This window comes from Planococcus citri, chromosome 2 (assembly GCF_950023065.1).
Source record: "Planococcus citri chromosome 2, ihPlaCitr1.1, whole genome shotgun sequence".
NCBI lineage: Eukaryota > Metazoa > Arthropoda > Insecta > Hemiptera > Pseudococcidae > Planococcus > Planococcus citri.
Genome location: NC_088678.1, coordinates 63,208,332 through 63,228,920, shown reverse-complemented (window position 1 = coordinate 63,228,920; position 20,589 = coordinate 63,208,332). Strand labels below are relative to the sequence as shown.

Genomic DNA, 20,589 nt, shown 5'->3' with positions numbered 1-20,589 from the left:
CAGGTAGAGTATAATATACAACTCGATTTTTAGCTGCCCAACTGCATATTCACGCCTTCTGGAGCAAATTCAAAATGCTGGAGAAATTAAAAAATGGTTCTGGAGGCTCCGGAATGGCTTGAAATGGCGAACTTTGGATTTGGGTAGTTAATATTAGTTTTGGAACTTATTTTGACCATTTTTACTGATCAAGTACGTACTTTTTTTTAAAAAAAGCATAAATAGCCAAAAATAGTCAATTTTGAATTTTCAAAAATTCGCCAAAAATCTAAAAATGAACTAGGGCAGCTGAAAATTTGGTTTTGGGGGGTTTTAGACTATGCTCTTTCGAAAAATCGCGGTTCCGTTCAAATCGGAGTGTGACACCTCAAGAGGTTCCCTTGTCAGTAGACCTGCATAGAAAATAACATTTTTAAAACGTCTGATTTTTCTGAAAAATTGGAATTTTATTATTCGTTTATATTCTTCTGTGCTCAAATGAAAATTCTTGAAGAATGCTGTACAGGAAAAATCTCCTGTGAACATAGCTTCTTGAAAAAAATTGATATCTCAAGTCGTAGAAAATCATGAAAATTGAGTTCTGAACTGTTAGAAATGCCATAAAATTTCATAGGTTTTTGTTGATTAGTAATCAAAGCTTTCGTATAATTTAAATTGTATGGAAATGTCATATCGTGGAATTTATTTTGCGAAAATGATTGAACCGGTGTTGAAATTGTGCTTGTAAAATGCAGTATTTTTGAAATGACTCGTAATCTTACAAATGTGCAAATTGAAAAAACTAATCGAGGTATTATTATTTTTATTTGATAGCGTAGTGAGTTCAAATTTTTTGTCATTTCTCAATTTTCATCTTTCTTTTTCGAAAATCATCACTAATTTTGTACCTACATTAATAAAATTTTAGTTTTACTAAAATTGTGAAGTTAGTACTTTGCAGGAGTGAAGAGGATCGAATATAACTAAACCTACTTACAAATTTGATCTTGAGAAGCTCCATGAAATGATTTAGGTATACGAGAATTTGAGGTAAGTTCTCAATTGATTTGAAATTTTGAATTTCTATTTTTTTCCACCAACGAAAAAAATAAAATAAAAAGCGACACAAGAATTTTTACGTTCGACGTTTTGGCTTACCTGATTTTCAAATTGAGGTAATGCAACACTGTTTTATTTGTTTTTGTTTTTAAAAATTATCAAAAATTGATAATAATTTTTCTGATCTACTTGAAAAACTGAAAAAGGAAAAATTCCTCATTTTATAATTCGAGATGTATTCAACGAATAAATAAATAATTCAAATTACTCGTAGTCTACGATGGCACCGATTTCAAAGTGAGCAAAATTTCTGGAAGGATATTTCATCAGTTTTGAGGTTACGAATTCAGTAACTTGGTGAGTCAATCCACAAATTTCTGTTATGTCCAATTTATTTTCTACTTTGATGATAAATTTTTTGTTATACTGTCATTCACTGATCTTTACTATAGAAAGAAATGTTTCTCACGAATAGTCGAATGATTCGGTGCGAGGAAGCTTCTCAAATTGATCACGAAGTGAAGCAGAATAAATTGGAGAAAAAGTCAGCTGGACGTTGCTATACGAATGAAGATGATGAGAAAAGAAAATATTAGAATGGTACTTACATATTTAATGTGCTAATTGAAATATATTATACTCATTGATGTTCATGATCTTTGGCAGCAATGGCAGCTATTGGTGAAACTCTGTAAATAATAAATTCTAATGGTAATATTGTTTGAATGTTTGCTTAGATGTGGACAGTACAGATTAAATTTCAAAATTCAGTTCCTATAGTTGGAAATGTACTGGATGATTACGAAAGATCGCTTAGCTAGGAGGTGTTTTAATCTTCTGAAGTGCTAATATTTAGATGTTCAACTCGAATTCGAAGTTCATGAAGCAATAATAATGGAAAGACAACCATCCACAGTCAAATGCTGCTTTTATTCAATGAGAAGTGAGTAATTTGACTCCAAAAGAGTGTATTAAGAATTTTTCTCGAAACACAAATTCACAACACTTTACAGATCGCTGTTTGAAGTGTTCAAAATATTCGTATTGCTCTTATTATTTTGTTAGTTACATATCAGTAAAACTTTTCCCCCAATATCGACTCTTTCTGTGTTATATGTATAATATCATTTCAATAACAGCGATCATCTTGAATCATCTCGCTTGAAAAATATTCAACGATGTGTGATTTTTTAAAATTATTTTCATGTTATAATATTGTTCGTAAAAATTTGGTCAATTCCATTTTTGATTTTTCAGATCTATTTTCAAGAATTTGTACGTGTATCTATGGTAAAATACATGCACCCAGGGCTTTTTGGGGGGGGGGGATAGTCCTCTCAAGGAAAGTTTGAAAATATCGAAAAATTGCCAATTTACCATTTATTATAAACTAAAAAATGACAGAATTTGAAAAAAATTAAAAAATAAATTACGATAACTTTTCAAAAAATTAAAAATTTTTTTAGGTCAAAATTATCTAAATATAAACTCTATTAAAGTTGCCACATTGAAATTTTTGAATTATGGAACATTATTGCTTGAAGAGCAAAAAAAAGCGATCCAAATTTTTTATTTTGAAAAGCTTATATTTTAAAAAATTTGCATTTTGTTCTCAAAACACAGTGACTGAATTTAGCGTCTCCTCCTCCCCCCCCCCCCCTCGCAGGAAGAAAATACCAAAAAAAATGCCTGCATACACCTAATTAATTGACGATTTATTTTTTGTGTATTATTTTTTGATTACTCAGGTGAAGGAAAGAATTCGAAAAATTCAAGATGATTGTATTAGACGTATTTTTAGAAAGACAAAAATATTTTTTCAAACAATAAAAAAATAATTTAGGTAGGTACTTGCATTTTGTTCTCAAAACACAGTGACTGAATTTAGCGTCCCCTCTTCCCCACCCCCGAGGAAGGAAATACAAAAAAAGGCCTGCATACACCTAATTATTAATTAATAATTTATTTTTATGTATTTTTGATTACACAGGTGAAGGAATGAATTCGAAAAATTCAAGATGATTGGATTAATAGACGTATTTTCAGAAGGATTCTGTTTTCAAAAATGAACGATTCGCACGTTTTAATGAATTTTTATGAGTAGGTATATTTTGAAATTTTCAATTTGCTTTACGTCTATCTGTTCAATATAAAGTGACTGTTCGTCATTTTTATCTTCGTTTTTCAAAGGAAATCGAAACGAGTTAAGACATTTTCGTTCTGTAGTTCTTGTCGAGATTTTATTTTCATATAAACGCCTGATTTTAGATTATTACTTTAATGAATATCTTGAAGTAAGCGTGTACGAGGAGTAATTTTGTACTTGTATGCTCCATTAGCAATCAATTCGCGAATTCACTCTAAATGGCTGAGATCTGGCGGATTTTTGCGTAAATTCTGAAAAGGGGGAACTGTGCAAAATTGTGATAAGACATTTTTATATTGTGGAATAATTTTCAACTCAAATTTGCAACTGAATGATTCGGATTTGAGTAATTGAAAAAATTCATGACACCAGAACTCATTTGCAAACGTATTTTAAACAAAAATGAGAAAATTGTATATCAGCAAAAGAGTCGTTTGATGTCTTTGAGTTAAGAAAAAAAATTGTTGGCCACTAAATTATTAATTTTTGCGTTGTGAATTGTAATCTGATTGGTCAATAGTCTCCAGTTCCCCCTTTTCAGACAATAACAACAGCGATCCAAGCGATTCGTGAATTCGCGAATTGTCTCATTTATTCAACGTACTAAAACCTTTTTCTCATTTCAGTGGTCTTAGAGAACTATTCATTCTGGTTTTGATGCTACTCGTGAGTTTTATGAGACATCAAACGACCTACGTTCAGACAACTGAAATTATCGTATCAGCATTTCAGTTATCACAACACCAATGAGTAAGTTTTGGCTTATGTTTCGTTCAAGATTCCAGTCAGTGGTCTAAAAAAACACCATAGTCAATAAATCTCCCTAAATGAATCTAGTACGACTGAATTTTCATCTATTTTTTACACGTTAAAATGAAAGAAAAATTGCTTAACATTTTCCATGAAAAATTATCCACATATTATTTCTTCGTTCCTTCAGTTCAATTCTTATAAAAAAAAAATAATTCTATTTTTTTTTCTCATTCGCAGCTCTACAGATTTTGCGTACCTATAATCGATGCTCTCAACTCTCGAGCTAAATAAGTTGTCGCTACTGGTTCACTTGAATTCCACACGTGCCGGACCGGTAACAACTTATAATCAATCTAAACATCGCCTCCGGTGAAGTTATAGTTTAGAGACCACCACAGATTTTCTAAAAGTGAAGTAGCTGTTTTATTTCAACGTCATTCGGCTAAATTGCATTACTCGTAGCTTCGTCAAGTCTTCGAGTATTTGTGGGATTTCTATATGCTTGTAATTGTGTTAGAAAAAATTAATTTTGCGTTGTAAATCAAAATTATGTTTATTCAAAAAGTTCGTGAATAAATTGTATGTACTTAATTTTTAAAATCAAAATATATCGCTATATTTTGTTTACTTTATAATCGTATATTATGGTTAAATACTGTTTAGTTTTAATTATTTTTGTTTTTCACATTGAACGTACTTAGGTATGGTGTTGATGATTGAATAAAATTTTGAACTTTGAAATTCAGCACCTTGTATGTCAGAGCTTTCGTTATGTACGATCCTTTACATATCATATGTCTTTTAGTATGTAGTTAATACTGTCATTAGAATAATAAACTCAACATTGAAGATATTTTCCAAGAAAATCAATTAATGCTTCTTATGTAGGCATATATCTTCGAGTATGTGTACTCAACGAAACATTCTCAAATTTTATCATTTTTATAATTTACTTTGTACAAATAATGTTGAACTTGACGTAAACTTTCGAGGTCATCTGGAAATTTCTCATTACAAATTGTATCTCGTTAAACTGAAATATTATGAACTAGAACTCGAAATTGAATTTTGAGGTTTACGCTATAATCTAGACGACTGATGATCTTAATTCGAACATTTCTAACTGAGGAAATGAGGATCATACATAATAAGGTTGATCAAAAGATAAAGATACTACCTAGAAGTTTTAATCCAAGTCCAAACATATTGGCTTAATTATTTTGTACACTTCGGTAATGAGCTTTAATTTCATGTGAATCTTGAATCTGAAGAATTCTGTTCATTTATTTGATGTCATCGAAGATATAGAACTTCAAAATCTAGTTCTAGGCTATTACTATAGATTTGAAATCAGTAGCCTAAAGATAAATCCTCATCCTGAGATTTGGTTCGAAACCATCATCTCGCAGTTTCCTAGGCCTAGTTGATTATTCATTACGATTGTTTTATTTGTATGATTTATTATTTCTGGCATTTTGAAATTTTAAGAAAAGCTGCCTTTATTAATCCTTATTCCTTAGTCCTTAGATCAATGTTCATTTTCTTATATCTCTGTTAGTAGTAGCTAGAAGAAGCCAATGGTGATTGGTGAGTAAAACTTTCATCGTTATTCCTCCCTGCAGTGATTTTTTCGAATAACTTCGAGCTGTAATAACAAGAAAGGTCATCTATGGAGTAATTACTCGAAAAATATTTCCAATTTAAGTAAGAAAACCTGCGAAAAGGAATGAAAAATCATCAACTAATGAAGTAATATTCATAAAATTCGATCTTCACCAACTCGCCGATAGATAGCGTCACATGGTACTGTTCTACTTTCCAAACAGAACAGAATGAGGAATATCGTATAATTCAAACATTTACCTCAATGTTAGTATTTTTCTTTGATGTTAGTCGCCATGTTCTTAGCGAAATATCCCAATTGTTTGGTGTACTAATTTCGAATTATTTTATTATTATCGTTGTGCGTGTGTGAATTTTCGATACCGAAATATATGCGCGTTTGTTTTGGTTTTTCGTGGCGTGTTTGCTTCGAATAATCGTAGTGTTTCGGTGTGTCCGCGTTGGTTACGTATCGCCATATTAATTAAGAGTGATTGTTTTTTATCAGTTGATGTGAAGCATGTGTTGAGAAGAAATCAATACTTGTTCGATAGCCTCGCCTACGAACCTGTGTAACAATCGAGGTAAATATGAAAAAAATTCTCATTCTAATAAGTTTCAATATACTAATTCGAGTGCATTAGTCGCAGAGATATTGTACGTATAAGATATCTTAGTGATAACCGGATATTTGAGTGGTGTTTCGAGTGATCTCTCGATGATGTGAACTTTGGAATTTGAAATTCACTCGAATTCGACTGCCAATTTATTCGCTGAAAGTTAATAATTCGATGGTTTTCTCAATATCTGTGTATTTTGTAAAATATATACTACATACTTACACAGTTGACCATTAATGGATTTTATTATACGTACTGACTGAGGTATGTCGTCGTCGTCGTCGTATATTTATATGTTGAATTTTCTTTATATGGTTGCTACAATGTCATCGTTCATTATTATTTCATTGGACGATCTACATTATAATGTACCATTTCACCAATTAATTCTTCTATCGATGACGTGTTTCGTTGAATTTTATAATCCGTCCTTTGTGTAAATCTCACAATGTTATCATTTCCTGTGTAAATACGAGATCGTTTTGTTGTTGTTGTTGTGCTACTTCATCTCATACACTATCTCTGCAGTACATCAACTCGGGTCGAATTCTCGAAATCTGCCTTGAAATTATCGCTAAGGTATTTGAGATTTGAGTTAATTAATGTGTAAAGTAGTAAAGTATTGAGAAACGTTGAGCACAGATTGTTAGATTTCTGAGGTATTCTTATATCTGGGTCATGGAGATGTTGTGATTCTGGTGAAATGTCTAGATATATCGTCATCTCTGTGTTTATGAACGTAATGAATGAATTCTAATATTTGAGAAGAAATTAATTCTGAGTAAAAATGAGATTGAAATGTTCTCAAAGAAAACTACTGGAGGAAAAGTAGCAATATGGTTTTGATGAGTGATAAGAAAGCTCACGTTTACAATTTCGAGTTTGTGAAAGAGTGATGGCTTGAGATTGTTTTCCTAATTAGAGAATACTGAATTATTGACGTATAATTATTTATTATTCAATCGAAATGTACAAAATACTTGGTTGAGGAATTAGATTCTAAATCAAGGATCATTTTCGTGAAAAAGTCTGAACTGCGAACGCTGAGAAACAGAAACCGTAGCTTAGATCGTGATCAAGGTGTTTCAAACTTTCGTTCCTTTTTTCTGTTCATTATTTTATTTTAAGAATCGAAAGTATTTTAGTTTAAACTCGAATGATTCTTGAGTTGAAAATTGTATGAAATACGAGTAGTTAACCTGAGAGGAAGACATTTTATCGCAATTGTAATGAGAAATATTTTTTTGTTTTTGTTTTTTACAGGTAGGTAACATGACTGAACTTTCTACGAACAAGCGAATAGATAACTCAGTTTCGAACTCGAAGTCATTCGAAGATCTCAAAGATAGTTTTGACTTTACGAATCAGCTGAATGATGAAACAATCTACTAGTAGAATAACTTTAATTTTGAGGTCGTTCGAAGAAGGAAAACCGAAGGTAATGCCGATTTTTTACGAATAAGCAAATAAGCTGAGACTATTACTGAAGAGTGAACTCAATTTTGAGGTTGTTCGAAGCAGAAAACCCGAAGGTATTAGGTATCCTTATTCGAGATGATCAAATCAAGCCGATTTCATTGTGTCTCCGGTTTCAGAATAAAATTAATTTTGGGCCCATTTCGAAAGAGAATATTTTCAATTTGGGACCATCTGAAAATAAACCTCATTTTAAGGCTATTCAAAGTACCTACAGCTTCGGTTTTGCAGTTGTGTTACTGTTATCTCTATAGTCGGGGAGCCCGCATAAGGATCTATTGCACTCCCCCCCCCCCCAGTCGATCCTCCGGGACAACTTTTTTCTTAAAGAGGGAGTCCTAAGGAACATTTCTAGCCCTTGTTTTCAAAGAAAAAAGTGGCCCTACTTGCAAAATGGTGGCCATTTTGATTGTCAGGTCAGCCGAAATCGTAGATTTTGCGTTCCAATATAGGACTTGCACGAAATTTTTTAAACCGTACAAAAGTAGATCAAAATATTAGTCAAAAATTTATCACCTGTCAAAATGTCAAACGCTAATGTGCCTTTTTTGATTTTTGATGAATTTTTGAAAATCAAATTTAGGCCAAAAATGAGGGAAAAAATCAAAATTTTACCAAATTGACCAAGAAAGCCGAAATTTGGGATATACCCTATTTTCGACATGCCAACTCGATTGGAAACTGTTTCAAACCGTTTTGAGCAGTTCTGGAGCCTCCAGCAGATTTCTGGACCTCGAAATTCCCACAAAATTTTATCAAATGGAGTTGGATAGCTGAAAAGTACTCTGCAAACTAATTTCAATACGTTACGAAGTCGACTGCTGGTGGAGTTGAAGTCGGTTTGGAGCCTCCAGCGACTTTTTGAAAGGTCGTATGACGTTTTTTGGAAAATTGAAATTTCCAAAAAGTAGCTGGAAGCTTAAAAATCATATGAAACCACAACGTAGTAGACTTCATATCGTATTGAAATTAGTTTGCGAAGTAAATTTTAGCTTGCCAACTCCATTTTGGTAAAATGTTGGGGAAATTTCAAATTTAAAAAATCTACTAGTGGCGCCAGTAATTTTCAAAAAGCCGCTAGTGGCTCCAAAATGACTTAAACCCACCTGAAGTCGTCTTCAGAGGGTGTTAAAATTGAAGTGTAGATTAAATATCAGCTTTCCATCGCCATTTGATGAAATTTTGTGAAAATTTATAGTTTCAGAAATCTGCTGGAGGCTCCAGTAATTTTCAAAAAGTCGCTGGAGGCTCCAAAATGACTTGAACCCTAAAATTGGAGTGTAGAGTAAATATCAGCTTTCCATCGACATTTGATGAAATTTTGTAAAAATTCAAAGTTTCAGAAATCTGCTGGAGGATCCAGTAATTTTCAAAAAGTCGCTGGAGGCTCCAAAACGACTTGAAATTTACCTGCAGTACTTCGTAGCGTATTGAAATTAATTTGCAGAATAAATTTCAGCTTTCCAATTCCATTTTAATGAAATGTGGAAATTTCGAGTTCCAGAAATCTGCTGGAGGCTCCAAAATGACTTGAACCCATCTGAAGTCGTCTTCAGAGGGTGTTAAAATTGAAGTATAGAGTAAATATCAGCTTTCCATCGCCATTTGATGAAATTTTGTGAAAATTTATAGTTTCAGAAATCTGCTGGAGGCTCCAGTAATTTTCAAAAAGTCGCTGGAGGCTCCAAAATGACTTGAACCCATCTGAAGTCGTCTTCAGAGGGTGTTAAAATTGGAGTGTAGAGTAAATATCAGCTTTCCATCGTCATTTGACGAAATTTTGTAAAAATTCAAAGTTTCAGAAATCTGCTGGAGGATCCAGTAATTTTCAAAAAGTCGCTGGAGGCTCCAAAACGACTTGAAATTTACCTGCAGTACTTCGTAGCGCATTGAAATTAGTTTGCAGAATAAATTTCAGCTTTCCAATTCCATTTTGATGAAATTTTGTGGAAATTTCGAGTTCCAGAAATCTGCTGGAGGCTCCAGAACTGCTCAAAACGGTTTGAAACAGTTTCGAATCGATTTGGCATGTCGAAAATAGGGTGTATCCCAAATTTCAGCTTTCTTGGTCAATTTGGTAACATTTTGATTTTTCCCTCATTTTTGGCCTTTTGATTTTCAAAAATTCACCAAAAATCGAAAAACGCATCTTTGGCAAAGTTGTCCCGAAGGAGCGACGAGGGGGTGCAATCGATCCTTAAGCGGGCTCCCTGACTACTAAGGAGAAAGAAAATATTGGATGTAATCGGGTCTGAACAGATCTAATTATCTGATTCAAATTCGGATCTGAAGAGATCCGGTCAAATCAAATTTGTTCAGATCTCATCTGGTAATGCTCCCTTTTCTGCACAATTATCACCTTTCCCCCAAAATATTACCTTAAGAATCTCGCTGTTTTGCCAAAAATTGCCTAAAAGTGTATTTTTTGACAAAACTATCCAAAATGACCTGCTTATTTCTAAAATTGTCAATTGACAAAAATTTGTTTTTTTTGCCAAAAATTCCAAAAAGTTTCTTTTTTCCAAAAATTGTTCAAAAATCTTGTCTTTTTTGAAAAAAATTGAGAAAAAGTGTAATTTTTTACCTATAATTCCCAATGAATAAGAAGTTCTGTTTTTTGCAAAAAAAAAAAAAAAAAAAAAACGAAATAAATTCTTGTTTTTCATAAGTTGACAAAAAAATCGTAGTTTTTTTGTGGATAAAAATCCAAAAAGTCTCCTTTTTTTAAAAAAAATTATTCAATTGTTATTTTTTTTGCCAGGGTACGTTTGCTACGGAAAAAGCACATATTTTTGCTAAAACTTTCCCAGTCTCACTTTTTTACTGAAACGTCGCAAAGTAGTTCAACTTCTTAAAATTGAAAAACAAAACTTTTTATTTTGTATAATGTTCTGGGTTTTTTCTTCATGTTTTGTCATTTTTTGATTAATTACTTTTTCAATTTTTTTTGGTTATCTAAGTTAATTTTTATTTTGGAAAAAATTGAGTACAAGCACTGCAATTTAGAAATTGTTTGAAGAAGTAGAAGATACCGATTCTAGTTTTGGTTTTAATGAAAACTATAAATTAATCAGGGCCTTCAATAGGTGAGAGGAGGGGGTGCAGTTTGCCCTGGGCTCGGAGTGGGAAACCGGGCAGAAGGGCCTGTGATAAATCAGGATGTCTACCAGATCGCGAAAGTCTCGAAAAAGTTGCGATTTTGAAAATAGGTCGCAAAAGTCGTGAAAAAGTCCCGAAAGTCTCAAAAAAGTCGCGATTTTTACCAAAAATTACCAAAAAAAAGTCGCTAAAAATCGTCCCGACTTTAAATTCCATTTTTTTTTTTTTTTATTGAAGTAGGTACTTCCTATTATTACCTAATATTTATTTCACTGAATTATAAACGAAGTTTTCAATTTTTTTTTCATAATATATTTTTTTAGTACAGAGTAGATATGTATATATTTCATGCGTACAATTTTTTTAATGTCATATGGGAACTATTGAAAGTTGGCCAAAAACACTCTTAAAAAAAGTGCAAACTTTATTAGAACTCTAATTTTTTTGTTTTGTTAAAAAATGAGGTACTGAAAAAAAAGTTGCGAAAAGTTGAGATTTTTAAATATCAAATTTTGGTAGACACCCTGTAAATAATGAATCATTTATGTACATCGGATGCTCAAACATGTTGTCGAGCTTGTTTTTTCTGGGTTTCACATCCAAAGCCCTGCCTTCACCTGATATTGCCAAAGTCTCGTTTCATGCCAAACAAAACTTTGCAAAAAGTCTCACTTTTTTTCAAAAATTGCCCAAAGGCAACTGCTTTTTGTCAACATTTTCAAAGGCTTGCTTTTTGCCAAAAAAGTAAATGAAAATTTCCACTAACCTTCACTTTTTCACTAAAAATTGCTAAAAAGCCCCTCCCTGCCTTTTACTAAAATTTTCCACGTTTCGCTTTCTGCCAAAAAATCAAATAGTCTCACTTTTTATTCCAAAAGTTGCCCAAGTTTCGATTTTTTGTCAAAAGTTAGTGAGAAGTCCGGCCTTCTGCTAAAATTGTTAGTCTCGCTTTTTGTCAAAAATTACCAAAAATTCTCACTTTTCTGCTGAAAATACCCAAAAAGTTTGAAGTCATGATAAAATATCAAGTACCGATCGTATTTTTTGGTGATTTTTTTTTCTGAATCAAAATGTTTTGTTTGGTTGTTTTTTGGTAGTTAGTGTAGTTACTTCTTGGTCACTTTTTCAGAGTTTTTTGGTTACGAAAGTTAGTTACTTTTTTTGGAAAAAATTGGTGCATTCTGAATTTGGGGAAAATAATCAATTTAATTTTCTTTCAAATGCAATTTTTGCTCAAAGCAAATAATAAAAAATTCGGGAAACGAATTTCTCACAAATTTCTCCTTTGTAATAAAATTCTGAAAACCCAAATAAATTCCATATTCGATTGTCGAAAGGATAACTAAATCGATAAACGTACGCAAACATCTCATCATCGAGGGTAATTTTAGTCTGGAGATCTGCGACTTTAAGATAATTAGAAGAATAATTGAAAATTACGCTAACCCCATTAAAAACTCGTAAGTTTTAATCCCCCTTTTGAGCGTAAAAAAAATATCAACTTAGTCGAAAATTAATTTTTCACGTTTAAATAACCAAACAACGTTAATATAACGATAATTTAGAAAAATTGAAGAATATTTTCTCGAATGTTAATTAATTTTTGCCTTTCAACTTGGTTGGTTCTTTTGTACGAGTATACGACGAAAAAAACCTACTTAAGATGGGCTTTATTAAATGAAAACTCCAAGTGATAGTTTGATTTCGAAACTTGGAGAAGGTGAACGGAACGAAACGTAAACGAAACGATTCGTCGACAGTTCGCAAAATCCGATTTATTGAAAAAGAAATTTCCGTTCGGATAATTTCACTTTGTGTGTGATGTGATGTTGTATAAACGATACCGCGTCTCGAAATTTTCATCGTGTAATAAATTATATAAAATACGACGATATTTTAATACAGGCGAAGAGGGGCTTTTCGTTTCACGAATTTAACTCGCCAAGATTTGTTTTAAAAGCGAAAAAGTTTATTAGCATTTGGGTCGCATACATTAAAGAAAAATATACCGCGATTCGTTGTATAAAGGCAAATTGCAAAATGCTGCCTAGGTCGACGTTATAAATCATGCCACGCGAAGAGAAAACCATGCTTTTTATCGAGTTAGCAAATTTTCAACGTTGAATTATTTTTTTTTCCTCCCCCGGTTGTAAAAGAGAGCACAAGGTTACAGGAGCAATGAACATCATCAATATCTATCAACACTAATATAACAAAGTCTCCAGAATTAAGAATATATTGTTCCAAATGGTGTGTTTTTGAAGGGGGTTAAAAAAATAAATTGTTTTTTTTTCGTTCCCGCGCTTTTTTCGTAATTTTTTCTTTCTTTTTTTTTCGAGAAACGAAGACCACGTTTTACTATACTTAGTTTTGACGATGATGCGTTTTTATGTGTAGGAAATTTTTCAATTATTAAATAGTAGAAGGATTTGCGACGTGGTTGTTTCTTTTGCGAAGAAGAAAAGCTCTGGAAATCGAATACCTACCTTATTGACGATCGACCAGATACAATTGTTTTTTTCCTCTTCTGAACAAACCGATGCGATGGGGGAATTTCCGAGGGCAATGGCAGCTTTTAAACGTGCGTGGGTATTTCGATAGGTATAAATAGATTCGAATTGAATATTGATTGCGAATGTCGAAAGAGCTCTCTGATGGGAGGGGTGGGAGGGTACCCAAGACGTGGAAATTTTTCCAGTTGTCGGGTCTCTCGGATTAAGGATTACGGATTATTAATGAGTCGAAGGGCAGAAACATTTTTGTGGGTGAGGAATTTCACGTGGAATTATGTGTCAATTTTTTAAGGGTGTATTTTGTGTGGAACTGAATTTCACCACGTTTGTTATGTTTTGTGAGGAAATAGACCGAGTTATTTTATGTGTATTTTCCTACTTACCTACTAAATATTTATTTCGGGAGAAAAATGACAAAAGAAACGCGATTGTGGATTATTCGTTTCAATTATAGTTGATAATTGTTTGAATGTTTCCCATCACTGACGGAAGCTAAACAATACAACTACTGTGGCTAATTTTTGACCTTTACTCCACGTTTGTCACAATCCAACTCGATTCCTTTTTCTGTTCAAATAAAGGGTATTCCCAGATAAGATAGGCGAAATGGCCCTGTTCCCAGATTTGGAAAATTGTGGTGGTTTATTGTTGGATGCCTCCAAATAAAATTTTCGAGGAGAATCCCCCCTTTCAACGCGTTTTTTTTCAACATTTTCTATGTATCATAGTGGTATGGGGAAAATTGACAAAAGAAAACTTTGAACCGCCACAGCTCCGGATTTAAGGGTTGGACACAAAAACTGTTTACCCCCCCCCCCCCCTCTGTCGATCATTCTAGACAACTTTTTTCTTGAAGGGAAAGTTCTAAAAAACATTTCTAGCCCTTGTCCTAAAAAAAGTGGCCCTACTTACAAAATGGCGGCCATTTTGATTAACAGGTCAACCGAAATCGCAGATGTTGCGTTCCAGCATAGGACTTGCACGCAATTTTTTAAACCGTAGAAGTAGATCAAAAGATCTGAAAAAAATTTATCACCTGTCAAAATTTCAAGTGCTAAAATGCCTTTTTCGATTTTTGGTGAATTTTTGAAAATCAAATTTAGGCCAAAAATGAGGAAAAAAATCAAAATTTTACCAAAGTGACCAAAAAACCTGAAATTTGGGATATACTCTATTTTCGACATGCCAAATCGATTGGAAACTGTTTCAAACCGTTTTGAGCAGTCCTGGAGCCTCCAGCAGATTTTTGAAACTCGAAATTCCCAGAAAATTTCATGAAATGGAGTTGGAAAGCCGAAATTCATTCTGCAAACTAATTTCAATACGCTACGAAGTCAACTGCAGGTGGATTCTAAGTCGTTTTGGAGCCTCCAGTGACTTTTTGAAAATTACTGAAGCCTCCAGTAGGTTTTTGAAACTTGAAATTTCCCAACATTTCATCAAATGGAGATGGAAAGCCAAAATTCATTCTGCAAACTAATTTCAGTACACTACGAAGTCGACTGCAGGCGGATTTCAAGTTTCGAAAGGTTGTACCGCGTTTTTTGGAAAATTGGAATTTCCAAAAAGTATCTATGTAGAATCTTCAAAACCATTTGAAACCACCATGCAGATCTGCGATTTCGGCCGCCATTTTGTAAGTAGGGCCACCTTTTTTTTTTGAGGGCATGGGCTAAAAATGTTCCTTAGGACTCCCCCTTTAAGAAAAAAGTTGTCCCGGAAGATCGACGGCGGTGGGGGTGCAATAGATCCTTATGTGGGCTCCCCAGCTATCAAATTTAACCGTAGAAAAAGTGTTCAAAAGGTTGTCAAAACGGTCATCTACAGATGAAGTTAGCAAGGATTAAGTAATCATGAGCTCTGTGAATAAAACAATACCAAAAAATTCAAATTGAGGTCACAGCAATTCAGTTACAATTCTCACATTCTTTTCAATTTAAACACGTTTCCACCGCTTATTGTTAGTTTAAAAAAATCTTTCAAAATGAGAATATCCCAAGGTAAACTTACAAAAAGTTACCAAGAATGGGCAATTTCCCCAAAAATTGTTCAGAAGTCCAACTCAAAATCAGTGATGGCAGAAACTACAAATTTCAATTTCAATTTTCAAAAATGTAAAAAAATCTTTTTCGTATCCAAAAAGTAACCTACACACCTGTTTAACAAATCTTACCAAAATTACCTAAAAAACTTTGAAAAAAAATCCAAAATTGTATGCTAAAAATTCATTAAAAATTCGTTTTAGATTTTTTGGCTAAAAGCAAACGTTTTTTTTTATAACTACGAAAAAAATAAATTTTGACAGTAATTTGGCAAAGTTTTTTAGTCATTTCAGAAAAAAATATTAGGACTTTTTTAATAACGTCAAAAAAAAGGTACTTTTCAACATTTTTGGCAAAAAACAGTACTTTTTTTGCAGTTTTGACAAAAGTTGGGATTTTTTAATAATTTTTTTAAAAATGAAACTTCTGTAAAATTTTGGCAAAAATGAGACTTTTTCAACAATTATTCTGGCAATAAGATTTTTTGAACCTTTTGGCAAAAAACATGTGCTTTTTGGAAATTTTTACAAAAAAAGTTGAGATTTCTTGATCATTTTGGCAAACATAGGTATTTTTAAAATTTTGGCCAACAACAGGGCTTTTGTTCAGTTTTACAAAAAATATTAGGACTTTTTTGATAACGTCAGAAGAAAATGTATTTTTCGACAGTTATGACCAAAAATAGTGCTTTTTTGACAAGGGGAGGGGGAGGTGGTTGAATTCGATAATTTTTTAAAATAGAGAAAATCCAAATACCATAACTGAGGGAATTTTTCAATTAACCCTTAAAGGCCCAGGTAAATCCTGCGATGTTATGAAAAAATGCTTTCAATTTCCTGATTAAGATCATCACAAGTATCACTTTTACGCACAGTTCACCCCCCCCCACCCCTTGAAGCCACTTCGGAAATGATAGACGTATTTATTTGATTATCCTCCAAAATCGAAGAAGCAAAAAACCCAATTGGGTCAATCTTGGAACTGAATGATATAGTTTCATTAGATGTAATGAATAAGTGAAAGCATAATTCCAAAGAACACCTCACCCCTTTTTGGGGGGCAAACATTGATAAAAGTTGGGATAAAATACAGGGACCCATGCTCCATTTTTGGATGAACATATTGATGGTTGAGCTTTCACCAAATGAAATCAAGAAAGGTGTGTGCAGGGTGGACCAGAGCGTTTTTTTACAAATTTGATAAACTTGTTTCGGAAAAAAACCAAAAAAACAGAGCATGAATACGCAGAGTACATAATACAGAAATATTCTCAAATAGGCTTGAAATGACAGAAACAAAAATTTTTTTATACTGGGCGTGTATAATTGCCAGGATTTTTACGCCCAGTTTCGAGGGGTTAGTCTAGATTTGGTTTGAAAGATTGATTTCTTTGATGTATTTAAGAATGTTTTCCATCTGAAAATTGAAAAGAACACAAATGCTCTTAATGGGACATAAGTTCAGAAAATCTACAATCCACCCATCAAATCTGTTTATCACACCGTGGATATTCTTTCTCGATATTTGTCGCCAAACAGTTACATCCCGCTACATCCCGCAACAGTTAGCAGTAGGATTGTTTTTCTGCAGAAATATCGAAATAGGTTTATCTACCACTTTGAAAAGCTTTACACAGTCAAATTGCAGCATTCTCTGGCATTTCATAATGTTCAAGCATTAATGAAGAGGTCACTATCCTTCCTTGATCATAGATAATGTAGTTCTACATCATGAAAATTGCATGAGCAGAAGTCGTCTTTTCCAATCATGAGATTGTGTCTAGCTTATGACTACTGGATTCAGGGGATTTGAGTTTCAGTAAAAAGCTTTCAACTACTGTTCAACCACAACTCTGAACTTTTGAAAGTTTTTAGATGAAATGGGCTAAAATTTGGAAAAAAATAACTGCTTTATTCATCAAAGGTAAAAAGAACCTTTTAGCGAGAAGTTTGTTAGATTAGGAAGAAATAACTCTTGCTTCTCAGAAGCAAGAGTTATTTCTTCCTAATGCTTTATTCATTTCAAAACATTTTGCTGCGATGTTGACTTTTTCCGCTCTAAAACTAGATGTCATAGAGACGGTTCTCTAGAAGAGAAGTGTTGACTTGTAAGAAAACTTGGGAGGTGGATTTTGAACCCCAAAATTTTTGAAATCATTTCCTCAAAACATCGTGAAATATACAAATTAGGGAATTTACGATGGAAGGGTTTAGTTGGAAAATTAAATCATTAGTTGAGAACACAAAATGTTTATAAAACTAATCAGAAAATGATCTGATCTTAATTTATTTTCTTCTTCTTAGGGTAAGAGAAGAGAAGAAATGACGAGCAGGGCCGTCGAGAGGAGGGGTAAACGGAGCAGTCTGCCCCAGGTCCGGTCAATTTGTTTCTCATTTTAGAATTGAAAAAAAATCAAATTTGGGCCCCCAAAAATCCAAAACATAAAATGAAAATGTTTATAAGTCATATGAATATAATATCAACCGGCCAAGTTGATATCCCCCCCATACCAGTCGCCAAATATTCATTGAAACCCTCTCCCCTCCAGTTTCGTCTCCAGAAATGGGGCCAAATTATATTTCCCTCAAGCCCGCATTGGCTCTCGACGGCCTTGGAGACAAATAGTGATGACGAGCCATTAAAAACCAAATTCAACAAGTTCCAAACCAGATTGCAAAAGTTGTAACATGTAAACGTGAAATTCCCCTTCATTCGCCATGTCTGCAAATGTCTTCTTTCCAGCATCGTACGAGATAAAACATAAACATCCCTTACAATCCTCTCTCTCCTTCCATCTCATCTTATAACTCACATTCCACCAACTTGGGTATCAAATGACACATATTAGAGCGGGCGGAATCCGAATTTACCATCATTTTTCATCTCTTGGCGAAATAATAAATTTCATCTTCGAAATGATTTTCGGTTCATTTCAGCAAAGCCGATTAGATTCGAGGATCGAATTGCAGGCTGTGAGGCGCAGGGGTCATTAAAATGGAAACCGATGCTTTTCACTTGTTTGCTTCAAATTACGTATATTTTAGATAGGTATATTTTACGTAAGTATAGTGAGTGCATCACGACGACGAATCAGGACGATGAAGACGAAGAAGTTTCTATTCATATTCACGGCTTGGCTCGACGACTTGTCAAATTATTCTTATCCAAGTAGACCGTGACGAGACCGTTAAAATATTCTTTCGTGTTTTTTCGGGTTGGGGTTCATTGGCTCCATTGTAGGTACATACGGGGGAAGATTTGTACCAGGGGCGGTGTACGATGTGCACGTGCGGTATAATGTATAAACACGATACCGCCAGAGTATATACAAATACGCTGAGAAAAGGGGGTAAAGGGGTCGTGAATGAAGATATGTTTTTCTTACCTTCGAAGACGATCATAATTTTTCTACACATAACACACCTCTTACACAGTTATATATACGCCAGAGAAACTCGCGCACAGATCGAATTTTCCAGCTCACTATCAGAAGCAAGTTCAACGTCTGTCTCGGTGGGTATAAATAAAGGAAAACTCGCTGGGAAAAGTTGCAAAAAAAAAATTGGCGCGTAATTTAACTCGCAGACTTTTTAAAAAATTGAAACACCGAGTGTAAATAATATTAGTTTATAACTTAACTGGCAAAAAGGTATATATACGAGGAGAGTCGCTAGTGCAATTTTAAATAACTTTTTGATGAATTGTTTCACTATGTACATGGTGTTTGTTTTAACTATGTACATAGACATACTACATAATACATATATAGTCCTTATACTACAATATTCTAGATATATCCAACGTTGTAGTTTTTCTTTCCTCTTTTTTATTTTATTATTTTTTTTCACTTCGCCATAATATTACATTATACTCCTTTTTTCCTGCTCGAGCTTTTCCTCCTCCTCCTCCTCTCGACAGCGTTCTTTATTCTTTAATACGTTTCTCGTTGCTTTTTATCTGGTATAGCGTAATTTTCCTTCCATTATTTTCTTTCATTATGCTTTTTAAATATCTTGTTAGGTTTTTTTTTGCTTATTCGAGCTGTTTTATTGTTTCGTTTTACGTAATTTCTTTCTGCTTTACTCGCGTTAAACGAACGTTGTGCGTATTTTTTCATGCGAACGTTAAACAAAAAAACAATCTATGGAAGCTGAAGGCGCAGGCGAAGACGAAAGTGCACAAGGATGAAGCGAGGCAGCCTTTATAAAAACCAAATTTTCGCGAGTAAACATCACAATAATATAACCGTGTAGTAGTCTCTTGGTAAATGTAATAGGAGCAGTATATAGGGGTAGTAGTAGTAGGTTGCTTTTTTTAACGTCATAACGCATACGTAACCAAATTAAGTACGCGAAATTTTTTTTGCCTTCTTTTTTTTCGCCTCTCCTTGAAAAAACAAGCAGGAAAAAACGTACAGTACGTGATAAATCTTTTATTTTTATTTTTAATGCCTTCTCGCACTTCGTAGAGCCAAGTTCTGTAGTACGATGCTGTGGCGACGAACGAGGCGTACAACGAGCTGGCAATTGATATAATTTTATAACGTAAGGTTGAGAAAATTAAGGGCTTTTTTATTCTCCTCGTTAATTTGATTCATTTTTTTCCCCTTTTCGGTACAGGGTGTCGAGAAATTATGCGCGGGAGGTAATTGCATGGAAATTTTTAGGTCATGGCGGCGATTTTTTGAGCATTTTTAAAAAGAAAATTATGCTCAATGCAAAGTGAAATGTATATTATTTCCATAGATTTTTATACAGCGGATAGGGTGAATTGCATTTCACTGATGACAATTTTTGTAAATTTCAACACGATGGAGTAGACTGAAAAAAAGTCGAATTCTGAAGTTCAGAAATAATCTTGAGAGGGGGAGGGTTGAAAATGCTTACAATACCATTCGTGGAATAAACTGCTGAACGACAGACAGACACACGACTTGTATAGTGAAAAAGTTCGAATTCAATGGAGTCCCTCAAGGCTCTGTGCTTAGCACCATACTATTTATACTCCTAATTGATGATATCTGTAGTATTATTCCTCAACCTCTTTCCTTAAGAATTTTTGCAGATGATATAAACATTTCAATACGTTCAAATAACATCAAACTAGCCTCAGAAATGATCCAAAAAACTCTAAATTGTATTGAAAAATGGGCTGAAACAAATGGACTAACATTTTCTGAATCTAAAACTCACTGTATACTTTTTACCAAGAGAAATAAAACCTACCCAGAACCTATCCTTGAATTTAAAGGACATCCTTTAGTTTTCAAACCAACTACTAAATTCCTTGGACTTACTTTT

The 20,589-nt window shown here is 33.5% G+C and overlaps 1 protein-coding gene and 1 long non-coding RNA gene across 5 annotated transcripts in view; both read left to right on the top strand.

Moving 5' to 3' along the window:
* The first annotated feature begins 1,161 nt into the window (after window positions 1-1,161).
* Window positions 1,162-4,790, top strand: LOC135836978 (uncharacterized). Of its 3 annotated transcripts, XR_010557115.1 has the most exons (7): window positions 1,162-1,395; window positions 1,491-1,638; window positions 1,776-1,981; window positions 2,787-2,881; window positions 3,029-3,138; window positions 3,811-3,934; window positions 4,175-4,790. It is a non-coding gene; the product is annotated as an uncharacterized LOC135836978 (long non-coding RNA). The 3 variants fall into 3 exon arrangements; XR_010557116.1 differs by lacking the exon at window positions 2,787-2,881 and having other exon boundaries at window positions 1,167-1,395; window positions 1,514-1,638; XR_010557114.1 differs by lacking the exon at window positions 2,787-2,881 and having other exon boundaries at window positions 1,167-1,395.
* A 1,009-nt stretch (window positions 4,791-5,799) lies between these two features.
* Window positions 5,800-20,589, top strand: part of LOC135836989 (uncharacterized) — a 321,905-nt gene continuing 307,115 nt past the window's right edge. For both annotated transcript variants that reach the window (XM_065352091.1, XM_065352089.1), the window contains exon 1: window positions 5,800-6,123. The gene's annotated coding sequence lies outside the window, so the exon portion shown is untranslated. The remainder of the gene's footprint in view (window positions 6,124-20,589) is intronic.